This window comes from Capricornis sumatraensis, chromosome 6 (assembly GCF_032405125.1).
Source record: "Capricornis sumatraensis isolate serow.1 chromosome 6, serow.2, whole genome shotgun sequence".
NCBI classification, from domain to species: Eukaryota; Metazoa; Chordata; class Mammalia; order Artiodactyla; family Bovidae; genus Capricornis; species Capricornis sumatraensis.
Window position 1 is genome coordinate 8,915,278 of NC_091074.1, and position 12,350 is coordinate 8,927,627.

Sequence of the window (12,350 nt, forward strand, 5' to 3'; positions counted from 1 at the left end):
CTCTTTCCTGACTCTGCCAGAAGAGCCATCAGTCTCCAAAGACCTCCAGCTTTACCCTTACACAAACTGGGGAAGCTGAGGTACCCCATGTCACTTCATTTCAGAGCTTGGAAATGAGAGTACAGTTCAACGCTGCTACTGCTAAGTTGCTGCTAAGTCACTTCAGTCGTTTCCGACTCTGTGCAACCCCATAGATGGCAGCCCACCAAGCTCCCCTGTCCCTGAGATTCTCCAGGCAAGAACACTGGAGTGGGTTGCCATTTCCTTCTCCAATGCATGAAAGTGAAAAGTGAAAGTGAAGTCCCTCAGTCGTGTCCGACCCTCAGCGACCCCATGGACCGCAGCCTTCCAGGCTCCTCCGTCCATGGGATTTTACAGGCAAGAGTGCTGGAGTGGGGTGCCATTGCCTTCTCTGACAGGTCAAGGCACTGGAGTGCAAAGACAAAGCTGTTGGATGTTTTGCAAATGTGAATATTCAAGGCCTTCAAGATGCAGTGTATACAGATTGAGCAGAAATAAACACAAGAAGTCAGCTTCAAACAAATCAAAAGTACAGCCTTCTTGGTGGCTCCTAGTTCACACAAGAAAAGTTAAGTGAAATACAGGCTTTTTATCATCATTTCCCCTTTAAGCCAAAAGCCCCTTAAAGCAGAATTCTTCTATAATGCTGTAAGCCTCTCTGAATAGATACTCTTACTCTGCTATAAAAACATTCTCAGCACCCTTCATTTGCCCTATAAATGTCTATTTTCCATCCTGCTTTCTCTGCCCTGGGAAACTGAGCCACAGAGGCTACTTCTAAAGGGTTCCAGGGGTTCTCTGGGTCCATCGGATTTGGACAAATGAGAGCCTGGGCAAGAGACCTGAAGGGAATGAGGATGAGGTCTCAGTGCCACCAGCTGTCTTCCTGGCAGGTTGCCCTGAGCCAGCTGTGCCCCCCTGCCCGCCCGCCCCTGTCCCCCGCCACCCTCACTAAGGCAGCTGTCCTCCCCAAGCGGCCAGCACACACAGAACCTCCCTGTGGGCCTCAAGGACCGCGTCGTTGCCTTGTACCCTTAGACCAACGGGTGGGCTCCTTGCCCGGCATTCCTGCACTAACCCCCAGTAGCCCCTCCCCCCTATACACACACCTTTGGAAAATGCTCTTCTGGCACTGTTCTGTTTGGGGTATGTCGTTGGTTTCCTGCTGGGATCACAAGTGAAAAGATAACTCATGTAACTGACATCCTTGCTAGAGGCCTTATTCTTTGCTTTAGGGATCAAAGATTGGATTATGGAATCTCTGCCCAGGAACACCTATGTCCTGGTGGTTCTGCTCCCCCGAAACCATGGTCATCACAGACAGCTCCTCTGCCTTCCAGAAGCCCACAGACACAGATACCCGGTCCTAAGCCAGAACAGGAAAACGGTGGTTCATGGAGAAGCCGGTGTCCCCCGCCACCCAACAGAAACTCCACACAGACGACAACGCCCTGAAGCAGCAAACATCTTTAGTGTAGCACTGACGCAACCAGGAAACCAGCCCAGAGGAACAGCCCCAAGCCTACCTCATCAAATATGATGTATCTGATCCTTGTCACCACACCTGGTGGTACGGAGCCAGCAGCAGAATTTCAAAGCAGGCAGGCACTGTGATGAGCACCCACAAACAAGAACACTTTAAGTGCTTGCCACATACAGATGTGCTTCTAAGAATATAAAAGAGAGAGTTAAAACTCCTAAATGGAGCTGCTAATAGCTAGAATACGATCCTGTTTCAGAGAACATTTCACTACAGATGCAATGTATTTTTTCTGAATACTGTGAACCTGCAATTTTTTTAGGTCTAAATGGTAAAATATCAGATTTGAAGTTTAAATTCTTATTTATGAGCAATCAAGGTAATAACAATAGAAGGAGTTAATTGTCACAGATTTATTTCTTCAAAATCTGACCCTGAGGTTCAGTTTAGGTTGAAGAACGTTTATTAAAAATTAACAATGATGGGGTAACTTCTCTGGTGGTCTAGTGGTTAAGACTTCACCTTCCAATGCAGGCGGTGTGAGTTTGATCCCTGGTGAGGGATCTAAGATCCTGTACGCCTCACAGCCAAAAAACCGAAATATAAAACGGAAGCAATATTGCAACAAATTCAATAAAGACTTTAAAAATGGTCCACATCAAAAAAAATCTTAAAAAGAAGAAATCAACAATGATGGAAGTTGGGATAGGATGTTTGTTTAGCTTTAACCATTTTCTGTGAGTTCAGTAAGGAGGAAAACTGTTTGATTTACTTAACACCAGAAGTCCATCCATAAATATAACATTTGAAATCATGACAAGCATCCTTCTCATTGAGAAATATCAAGAAACAGTTATTCTGAATGGAAATCAGAGCTTTTACTTTTTACACTATGGGGTTTTTCAGATCATTTTTAATCCACTTATAAACCAGATGATGCCTTTTGTAAATTCAAGAAAATTACTTGTACAAGACCCTGGGGAGGTACCACACTTCTACTGAGACAGACTCCTAAGTGCTATCATGTACGTCAGTAACCAATGCATTAGTTAGCGTGCATCCTACCTGAGAGTTCAGGGCATCATGACAATAGTCCCAGGTGAAAACACCACGCAGACTTTCCCCATTTGGCAGATTTTTGTTAAAACGATTCTCAATGGTTGCTGCCACTTAATTGAGAAGGGCCTGATTGACAAATAAAGAGATTCGTTTATCATGTGACAGATTTGAAGAATTGATGTTTTTGAACTATGGTGTTGGAGAAGACTCTTGAGAGTCCCTTGGACTGCAAAGAGATCAAGCCAGTCCATCCTAAAGGAAATCAGTCCTAATATTCATTGGAAAAACTGATGCTGAAGCTGGAACTCCAACACTTTGGCTACCTGATGAGAAGAACTGACTCGTTGGAAAAGACCCCGATGCTGGGAAAGATTGAAGACAGGAGGAAAAGGGGACGACACAGGGTCAAATGGTTGGATATCACTGACTGAATGGACCCGAGTTTGAGCAAGCTCCGGGAGTTGGTGATAGACAGGGAAGCCTGATGTGCTGTAGTCCATGAGGTTGCAAAGAGTCAGACATGACTGAGAGACTGAACTGAATCATGTGACAGAGCACCGGGAAAAACCCAGAGAACAACAGGCTCTGTCTGAAAGCACGTGCTGCTGGGGCGGGGGCGGGGGCGTCATCACCTCTTTCTCCCCCCATCTGCCCTCATACACTGACCCACAGGCTGTCTACCAGCTGCGTGACTACGCCTGAGCCTTGGTCATTGCCTCAGTGTAAAGTAAAGTGGGAAAAATGGCTTCATCAGAGAGAAAACCAGAAAGTGTTGCCACGCGTGAGAAACAACAGCTGCTCCCTGGGCGATCAGGGCTTGCAGAGAAGCCATGAGTCTACGTAGGAGAATGGCCGAGGCGGGCACTGGGGTGGTCATGTGGTCTGCATATTTGGGGGTGGCCTCCAGACCTCTATCTGTGCGGGTACAGGCAATCCTCACCCCAGACCAGGCAGGTGGCGGCCAGTGAGTATGTGCAAACCCACATATATCTCTCCACTTCATACTTTATGCCCCTAGAAAGTTTCACCTAGATTAAAATGTAAACTTTAAAACATGAGCATAACGATACTAGAAAGTGAACAATTTCACATACTTTCATATATTTGAGCACACACATGGCAAAGCTAAATGGAAATACTGATAAATCTGACTACACAAATATTAACAAAATACCATTAACATAGGTGCAATATAGTAAAAAGACAAAATGACAGAGGTATATTGGTTATAATTTGGAGAGAAAAAGAAATATACTTATTACATACAGTTCTGGCCAATCAATAAAAAGGGAATTCCCCTTCACTAAAAGAAAAAGAAAATAGGCAGATTTCATGAACAAGCAGCTCATGAATAAAGAAACATCACTGCCCAGAAATCATATGGGAAGACTCTCCCGTCAGTAATCACAGAAATTCAGATTTAATATGAGATGGAAATTTTTTATCAGCATGGAAATAAAATTTTAAAATCATAGGAATGTTGTTTACAAATAAGAGAATATATACTCCCATACACTTCCAGAGGGAATAAAAATAGATTTAAACTTTTAGAAGAGTAATTTGGCTTCTAAACTTTTGGGTTCTAAAACTTTTAGAAAAGGAATAGGTACTGTGTTGAATTACCAATTCCACTTCCAGTAAGCTTAATTTTTCTTGATGTATTTTTTATTCATTTCTTATTATGAACACTTGCTGCTTTCACAAGTGTGAAAAACAGAAAAGCTACAATAAAAACTAAAGTGCTAATTTCATTTAACATGTTGATCGATCTGGTTCTGAGTCTGACCCTAAGTCACTCAACGCTACATTTTCCTATAAATATCAATAAAATGGGGTGAGATCTTATTTTAATCTGTAGAATCAAAGTTATGTCAACTAAATCTGCCTTTCTTAAGAGTAATCACATTAAAAACAAGGGGTTGTAAGTGAGGATATGCAAACTTATACTTTCTGGAAATCAAACTTTCGTCTAAATAACAAAGATCATATTTTATTGTTAAGTTTGACTTCAGGTGGTTTTAGCCATAAAACAAATATGGCAAAGCCACTAGGCGTGAGGAACAGGCAAGGAACTGATGCCCGAGAGCAGAGTGGATACGCCCCTCGGAGGGCAGAGGTGATGCGGGGTCCTTTGTGACTCCACACTGCCCAGCAAAATGGAGGTGCCTCGCTCAGTTACAGCAAAAAGCTGAACGACAAGGGTGCAACTCCAGACTCTCCCTCACAACCCTCCAAGGAGAGCGTTACTTTAGGCTCTCAAACTGGAAGGATAAAGCACAGAAAATAAAGTAACACTCACGGAACAGAACAGCCTGGTGGTTTGCCGCGGCCAGCACAAGCAAGAGTCGCACCTGCAAGGGGAGAGAAACGGAGCGTCCCCGCGTGGAAAAATAAGAGAGAGAGACAAAAGATGGGGTTGAGAGGATCAGACCCACTATGTCTGATGCCTTCCTTTATTAGGCCACGGTATTTATAGGGTAAAGTACGTGACTTAAGACATGTATAGGGATATTCTTTAATCTCAAAATACAATCACCAGACCCCTACCAATGTATGCATAAGTAATCTATCTTTTAAGACATGTTGCAAGAGCCAGACCTCCTGGAGCAAGACGGCCTGGAGCCTTAAGGGCTGTAAAAATTCTTGAGGGTGGCGGGACAGGGAGCTTAGGTCAACGCCTAAGGCTCCGCATACCTGCGGAGCAGCTCCCAGGATTCAACCCTTCACGGGTCGTCCCCCGCAGTGGTTGGTGGAGATGGTGGTGGGGGCAGGGGAAAGTGGGAAGGGGTCGAAAGGTACAAAGCTCCAGTGGTCAGTCAGTCCTGGATGTGATAGTGACTATTCCTAATAACACTGTATACCTGAAGAACACTGTGTACCTGAAAGCTGCCAAGAGTGTAGTCCAAAGTTCTCATCACAAGGGGGAACAAAGGTGTAACTGCATGAGGTGATTCATGGTAACTAGAATTATTGTAGAGATCACGTCACAATATGCACCATTACTGACCATTATGGTGTATACCCGAAACTAATATGTTACATGTCAATTTTATCTCAATAAAAATTGAAAAAATAAACTGGAAAAAAAAAATAAAGTGGGCTAATCTACCACATGACCAAGGGCTTATTTCAAAAGAGGAGATTCAGGAGTAAATGAGAAAATTCACGTGATTGTTACCTTGGTGGGGGCCATGTCCATGAGCACCCCCTTGTCACCCGGGAACGACTGCCAGCCCTGGGATGTACCTTGGTGGAGGCCACACACACGACCACCCCCTTGTCACTCTGGGATGACCTCCAGCCCTAGGACGTACCTTGGTGGGGGCCACATACACGACCACGCGCTCATTGCCCTCATGCAGCACCCTCTCCATGCAGCAGTAGGAGGCGTAGGTCTTCCCTGAGGACTTGGGGGCCACGATGACTGCAGACTTGTTCTTGTCCACGATGTCCAGGAGCTCTTGCTGCAGATTCAGAGCACTGTCACGTCAGCACCAGGTGCAGCGACAGCAAAACCAGTAAGTGAAGACACCTCCCTCATAATCCCCTTCTGAGGGCAGCAGGGCAGACGTGGGCTCCAGCAGCCTGTTTCCCTCGGGGGTCGGGGCCACACTGGGCCCCTCCCCCAAGCAAGCGACCATTAAGAGCAACTGTCAACCAGCCACCTGAGTGGTCCTTCTTGGCGATTGGTCCTGGGTCCCTCCTCTCTTGTGTATAAAAGGAGTCTGAACTGGGACTGAGGGAGATGGTTTTCTGAGACACCAGTCTGCCATCTTCTGGGTCTGCTGGCTTTCCGATTAAAATTCTTATCCCAACAACTTGCCTCCTGACTTACTGACTTGCCACAAGCAGAGCGAGCTTGGGCCAGGTAACACTGGGCCGCAAAGCAGTAGTTGGGAGCTGAAAACACGCCAAGAGATCCTAGAGAACTTGTGAGGAGATCACTGCCTCTCCCAGAAGAGAAAACCACAGTGCTTTTGAGCATACAAAGGTGGGCTCTGTGTGAAAAATGGGGACTGAGTCAGAACAAGTTATCTTATTCTTGGGCAGATTTTCCTTCTGCTGACTTGTCATTAAGTGCACCTTGGCTTAGAGAAATGAAGATCTAAGAATATGTATTTTTGTGAGGGTGAAAAAGTAGCTGAATAGAAAAAAAATCAATAATTAGCCATTTTACTACTTATCTTCTCCTTTGTAAAGAGAAGAATGGCCCTACTTTAGAGGGCCTGTGGGTTCTTCATTAGAACAGATTCTCATCCCTCAGTCTGCACTTTCATTCATTAAAATGATGACTCATCAAAGGATCGAGAGACCATGTGATGGGCTGAAGACAGACTAGCCCTCCAAAGCCCCACCCTGCTCACTATCTGAATCCAAGTCCTCTCTGGGCTGCACTTCAGAGCGAAGGCAGCATCAGCAGTGCCCTGTGTGTAGGATTCCCGGAAACCCTGGCAGCCCCAGGCCTGCCCTCAGGCAGGAAGGACCTGGGCCCCTCCCCCAGCAGCAGCAGAGAGCCTGTGGGTGACCAGCACCGCCAGCGCCAACTCAAGGAGGACAGTCAGATGCTGATGAGACAGCCTGTGAGAGTGAACCTCTGAAACGGCTCTCTTGTAGGGAAGCATGTTTAATTCATACGGTTGGACCAATGCAGAAATGAGTCGTTTTAGCTGTAACTTCAAATACACACATGTGAATCCACCAGAACACCTCCAAGAAGATGGTCCACTTACAAAAAGTGGATGATATGGAAAATTCACTTTCTTTAAGTGGGAAAAAGTTCACATTTGACATTTCCTATGGCAGTCTTAAATGACATGATTCAGTATTAAGAATTTCATGCCAAACATGATATGAGGAACCACAATCATGAGTAGCTTCTGAGATCAGATTTAATTATACAATAGAAAATTCAGGCATTACCTGCCAGTTGTCAGGAACAAAGTCCTGAACTCTGGGGTCTGGATCTTTCCGCTCATCATGCACCAGATAGTGGCCCATGTACTGCAGCTGAAACCGGGCTGGCCCAAGGCCCACTGTGAGTATTTGTCCTTTTTCTTCTCCTTTATGCCCTTTCCTGTGACCTGTATTAGTGTAAAAGTCCAACTTGAAAGTGATTTTAAACTTTAACATCATTTAAATGATCAAAATTATTTATTTTATTTTTTAAAATAAAATGACTGAAAACTAATTTTTATCAGAAAAGCATTTTACCATCTTTGAAATTTTATAATATTTATTGAAGAAATCTTTTACCATCTAAATCATTATCTTAACTAAGAGTAAATAGCAGACATCAAGATTTTCAAACACCCATCACAGTACGTGAGTGACAATCTGATACAAAGACAACGGAACAATCACAATATAGCTTTTAATGTTCTCCTAGAATTAAACACAGGACTAGTTTTAAGGGTCTGCAGAGACTATCAAGCATGCAATTTGCTTGTCCAGAGAAGCATTTGTAAAATGTTCCAGTTCTAGGTTACTTGGAGAAGGAAATGGCAACCCACTCCAGTATTCTTGCTTGGAAAGTCCCATGGATGGAGGAGCCTGGTAGGCTACAGTCCATGAGTCGCAAAGATGACTGAGCAACTTCACTTTCACTTTTCAGGTTGGGGCATCTGGATTACTAATAATGATCAAGAACTTGAAGCAAATATTTTCAGTAGAAAAAGTCTGACAGGATGTGACTGCACAAGACACTTTCTGTACACCTAACAGCTGCTCTATTAAAATGGAGCTATTCTGAAAACATTATGCACTGGATGCAAAGAACTCGCCAGCTCCTTGAACCCTAAACACCGCAGGCACCTGGCCAGGAGTTGCTGGTCTGCCTCCTGCAGAAGCTCTGGGTATTTTCCCATCACAAAGCAGATCCTTTTCACCATCTGCACAGTTATACTTAAGTCTTCCGTGGTTTCATCTTGGTAAAGAATATACAACAAAACTGTTTAAAAAGGCTATCAAAAATAACAAATGTTTGATTATCCAAGATTAGTCACTTGGCCAGTCAACCTGTCCCAATTAAATTCACTATTTACTCAGCATTAATGGAGGTTTTGGAACACAGAAAACTCAATAAAATTAAAATGCAGCTATATATACACTCCATCACCTCCATAGATAATTGAGAGGTAGCCATGTAAGTGCTGGAGAAAAAGAAAACTCTTGTAGTTCATGACAAAAATCAGGTCATTAAAACCCAAATTGGTGTAAGTTTGGAGGAACACAAATCTTTCTCCAGCTAGGATTTCCATGCCTTCTCTACTATATTCAAAGAAAAATACTGAGATAACTTTAACAATCTGGCTAAAACTTGGCAAGAAGTATTGAATCCTAACAGTGACCAGACATAAACATGTGGTGTAAACATTAAAGTCTTTAATTCAAAGACTGGACCCAGACTTGGCTAATTCCTCTCCTGTTTTTAGGTCACAGACATACTCTCTCTTCCTCCTCACAGCTGGCCTTTTCATACTTCACATTTAGGGCTGTTTTGGTCCCCTCTTTCTTCCAATCAACCTACACTTTATTTACAAACATTACCAAACACTTACCAATGCTATAAAGGCTACACAAGAGTTTTAACATGGATCCTCCCCGCAGCCCCGCTGGCCCCAGGCGGGTAAGCCACTGCTAACCCTGCTCTCTCTCACAGCCACCATCTGCAAATCCTGACACGGCCTCTTAATTAGAGCGACACCAGAGACCAAGCCTTGTGCTTCTTGCTGTGGCAAGGTCCTCAGGAAAGACTGACTTTGCGGGTAGGATGGAAGTTAGTATGGAATGGTGGGGGATGGTGGGCAGCAGGGAACCCAGTGACCATGTGCTCCGTGGATTCACGTGTGGAGACGATCACAACAGATGAGTGAGATTCACTCGGAAGAACAGTCAGTTGGCGGCGCCCTGGCCCCGGTCGTGTCATCTGCCACCACCTTGCATGTCTCTGCCCAGCTGTCTCTCCTTCATCTGCTTCTTTCCACCTCTCCTTTTCGTTTCTCCTGTCTACTGTGGCCGTTGTAAAGTAGCACATAGAAACTCCGCATGCCAGGCAAACGCGGCTGGAGTTTTGCCCAAAGAGAAGTGTTCAGACCTCAGAGATGGATGACAGGCTCTTCTTAGGAGTCCAGCTGCCCTGTGGGGCCCCTTAACCATGCCCATGATTCTCTAAATAGCTGTCAACTCTGACTGGGAATCAGTTTTAATTTTTTATTGACGTGTAGTTGATTTATAATGTTGTGCTAATTTCTCCTGTAGAGCAGTGACTCAGCTACGTAGTCATGACTTTCCATTATGGTTTTTCACTGGATACTGACTGGAGTTCCCTGTGCTGTTTATCCACCCTACACACACTAGTTCATATCTGCTAATCCTGATCTTCCACCCCATCCCTCCCTCGCTCTCCCCATGGCACCCAGAAGTCTGCTCTCTGTGTCAGTGAGTCTGATTCTGTTCTGTAGGTAAGCTCATCAGTGTTGTATTTTAGATTCCACATATGAGCAATAAGGAATGGATTTTAATTCACTTATGAATGTGCTCTATCTTTGCTATTGGGCCCTCTCTGAGACTTCATTGTTCATCAATAAAAGAGGTAATACTACTTGGCACGGCAACTCACTTCAGTGTTCTTGCCTGGGAAATCCCATGGACAGAGGAACCTGGCAGGCTACAGTCCATGGGGTTGCAAAGAGTCAGACATGACTGAAGTAAGGGAGCTTCAGTGATGTCTGACTGAAGCTTCTTTCTCAATAAGAAAGTATCTAAGCCTTTAAGAAGAGATGAGTAGATAATTTACACAAGAAATACAAATATTGATAAAAGCATCCAAGTCTCTTTAGTAATAAAGATGATGAGATAGCATATTTTTACTTTCAAATTAGCAAAGTATATTTTAAGGTTAATAGCACTGGAAATCTGGAGAAGGAAATGGCAACCCACTCCAGTGTTCTTGCCTGGAGAATCCCAGGGACAGGGGACCCTGGTGGGCTGCTGTTTATGGGGTTGCACAGAGTCAGACACAACTGAAGCGTCTTAGCAGCAGCAGCAGCACTGTAAATCACAGGATAAGTCATTTCTCTTCCATTTTGCCAATGAGTATAAATAGGCACAGAGTTACTGCAAAGACATTTGGCAATATGATGCTTTTGAACTGTGGTGTTGGAGAAGACTCTTGAGAGTCCCTTGGACTGCAAGGAGGTGCAACCAGTCCATCATAAAGGAGATCAGGCCTGGGTGTTCATTGGAAGGTCTGATGCTAAACCTGAAACTCCAGTAGTTCGGCCACCTCATGCGAAGAGTTGACTCATTGGAAAAGACCCTGATGCTGGGAGGGATTGGGGGCAGGAGGAGAAGGGGATGACAGAGGATGAGATGGCTGGATGGCATCACCGACTCAATGGACATGGGTTTGGGTGGACTCCGGGAGTTGTTGATGTACAGGAAGGCCTGGCGTGCTGCGATTCATGGGGTTGCAAAGAGTCGGACACGACTGAGCGACTGAACTGAACTGAACTGAATGATTACCATTAAGCATGTTGATACTTTGGGATTGACTATTCAAGTTCCAGGTATGTAGGTTAGCGAGCTATACAAAATGTGTACAAAGATTTATGCTCCAAGACATTCCCTACAGAGTTATTTGTTAAAGCCAGTTTTCAAACAATTTAAATATTCAGCATTAGAGAGCTATTACACATCCATAAAGATAAGCTTTGTGAAGAATTTTTTGACAATCAGCAAAAGTGGTCTATTAAAGTCTATTATTAATATATTTGTCTGTTGGTTAATATTGTTTGTGTGTGTGTGTGTGTGTGTGTGTGTGTGTGCTCAGTCATGTCCAACTCTTTGCAACCCCATGGACTGTAGCCTACCAGGCTGCTCTGTCCATGAGATTTCCCAGGCAAGAATCCTGGAGTGGGCTGTCAGTTGCTTCTCCAGGGAATCTTTTCCACCCAGGGATAGAACCCATGTCTCTTGTATCTACTGCATTGGCAGGTGCATTTTTTACCATTATAGTGATATTAATTTCCTGGTTTGACAAATGTACCTTCATTATATTAGATGTTAATGTTAGGGAAAGCTGAGTGAGAAGTATATGGAAACTCTACTATTATTGCATATTTCTTAATAATTAAACAATTCATTCAAATAAGAAGCTTTTTTTAAAGCTTAAGTACTTCTTCCATCATAATTTCCCATTTTAAATTTCCAAAAAGACGTCCTAACGCTAAAGCTCGGCATTCCTCCAGTTCCTCCATCAGCGCCTTATAAGCATTCTCAATGTTCTTTTCATTCTGCAAAAGGAGGGCAAATCACATAAATAAAACATTCCACTACTCTCCAATTATAGAAAATCATATATTGAATATATTATTGTTACAATATATTTCTAAGTAAAAAAAAAATACACTAATGTAATTCATTTCACTCGATCAGTTGTGTCTGACTCTTCGCAACCCCATGGACTGCAGCACATCAGGCTTCCCTGTCCATCATCAACTTCTGGAGCTTGCTCAAACTCGTGTCCATCAAGTTGGTGATGCCCTCCAACCATCTCATCCTCTGTTGTCCTGTTCTTCTCCTGCCATCAATCTTTCCCAGCATCAGGGTCTTTTCCAAGGAATCAGTTCTTAGCATCAGGTGACCAGAAAATTGGAGTTTCAGCTTTAGCATCAGTCCTTCCAATGAATATTCAGGACTGATTTCCTTTAGGATGGACTGTTTGGATCTCCTTGTGGTCCAAGGGACTCTCAAGAATCTTCTCCAACACCACAGTTCAAAAGCATCAATT

At 43.9% G+C, this 12,350-nt stretch overlaps 1 pseudogene; it reads right to left on the bottom strand.

Annotated features, from left to right (window-relative positions):
• Window positions 1-12,350, bottom strand: part of LOC138081230 (probable ATP-dependent RNA helicase DDX60) — a 90,022-nt pseudogene that overhangs the window by 35,509 nt on the left and 42,163 nt on the right.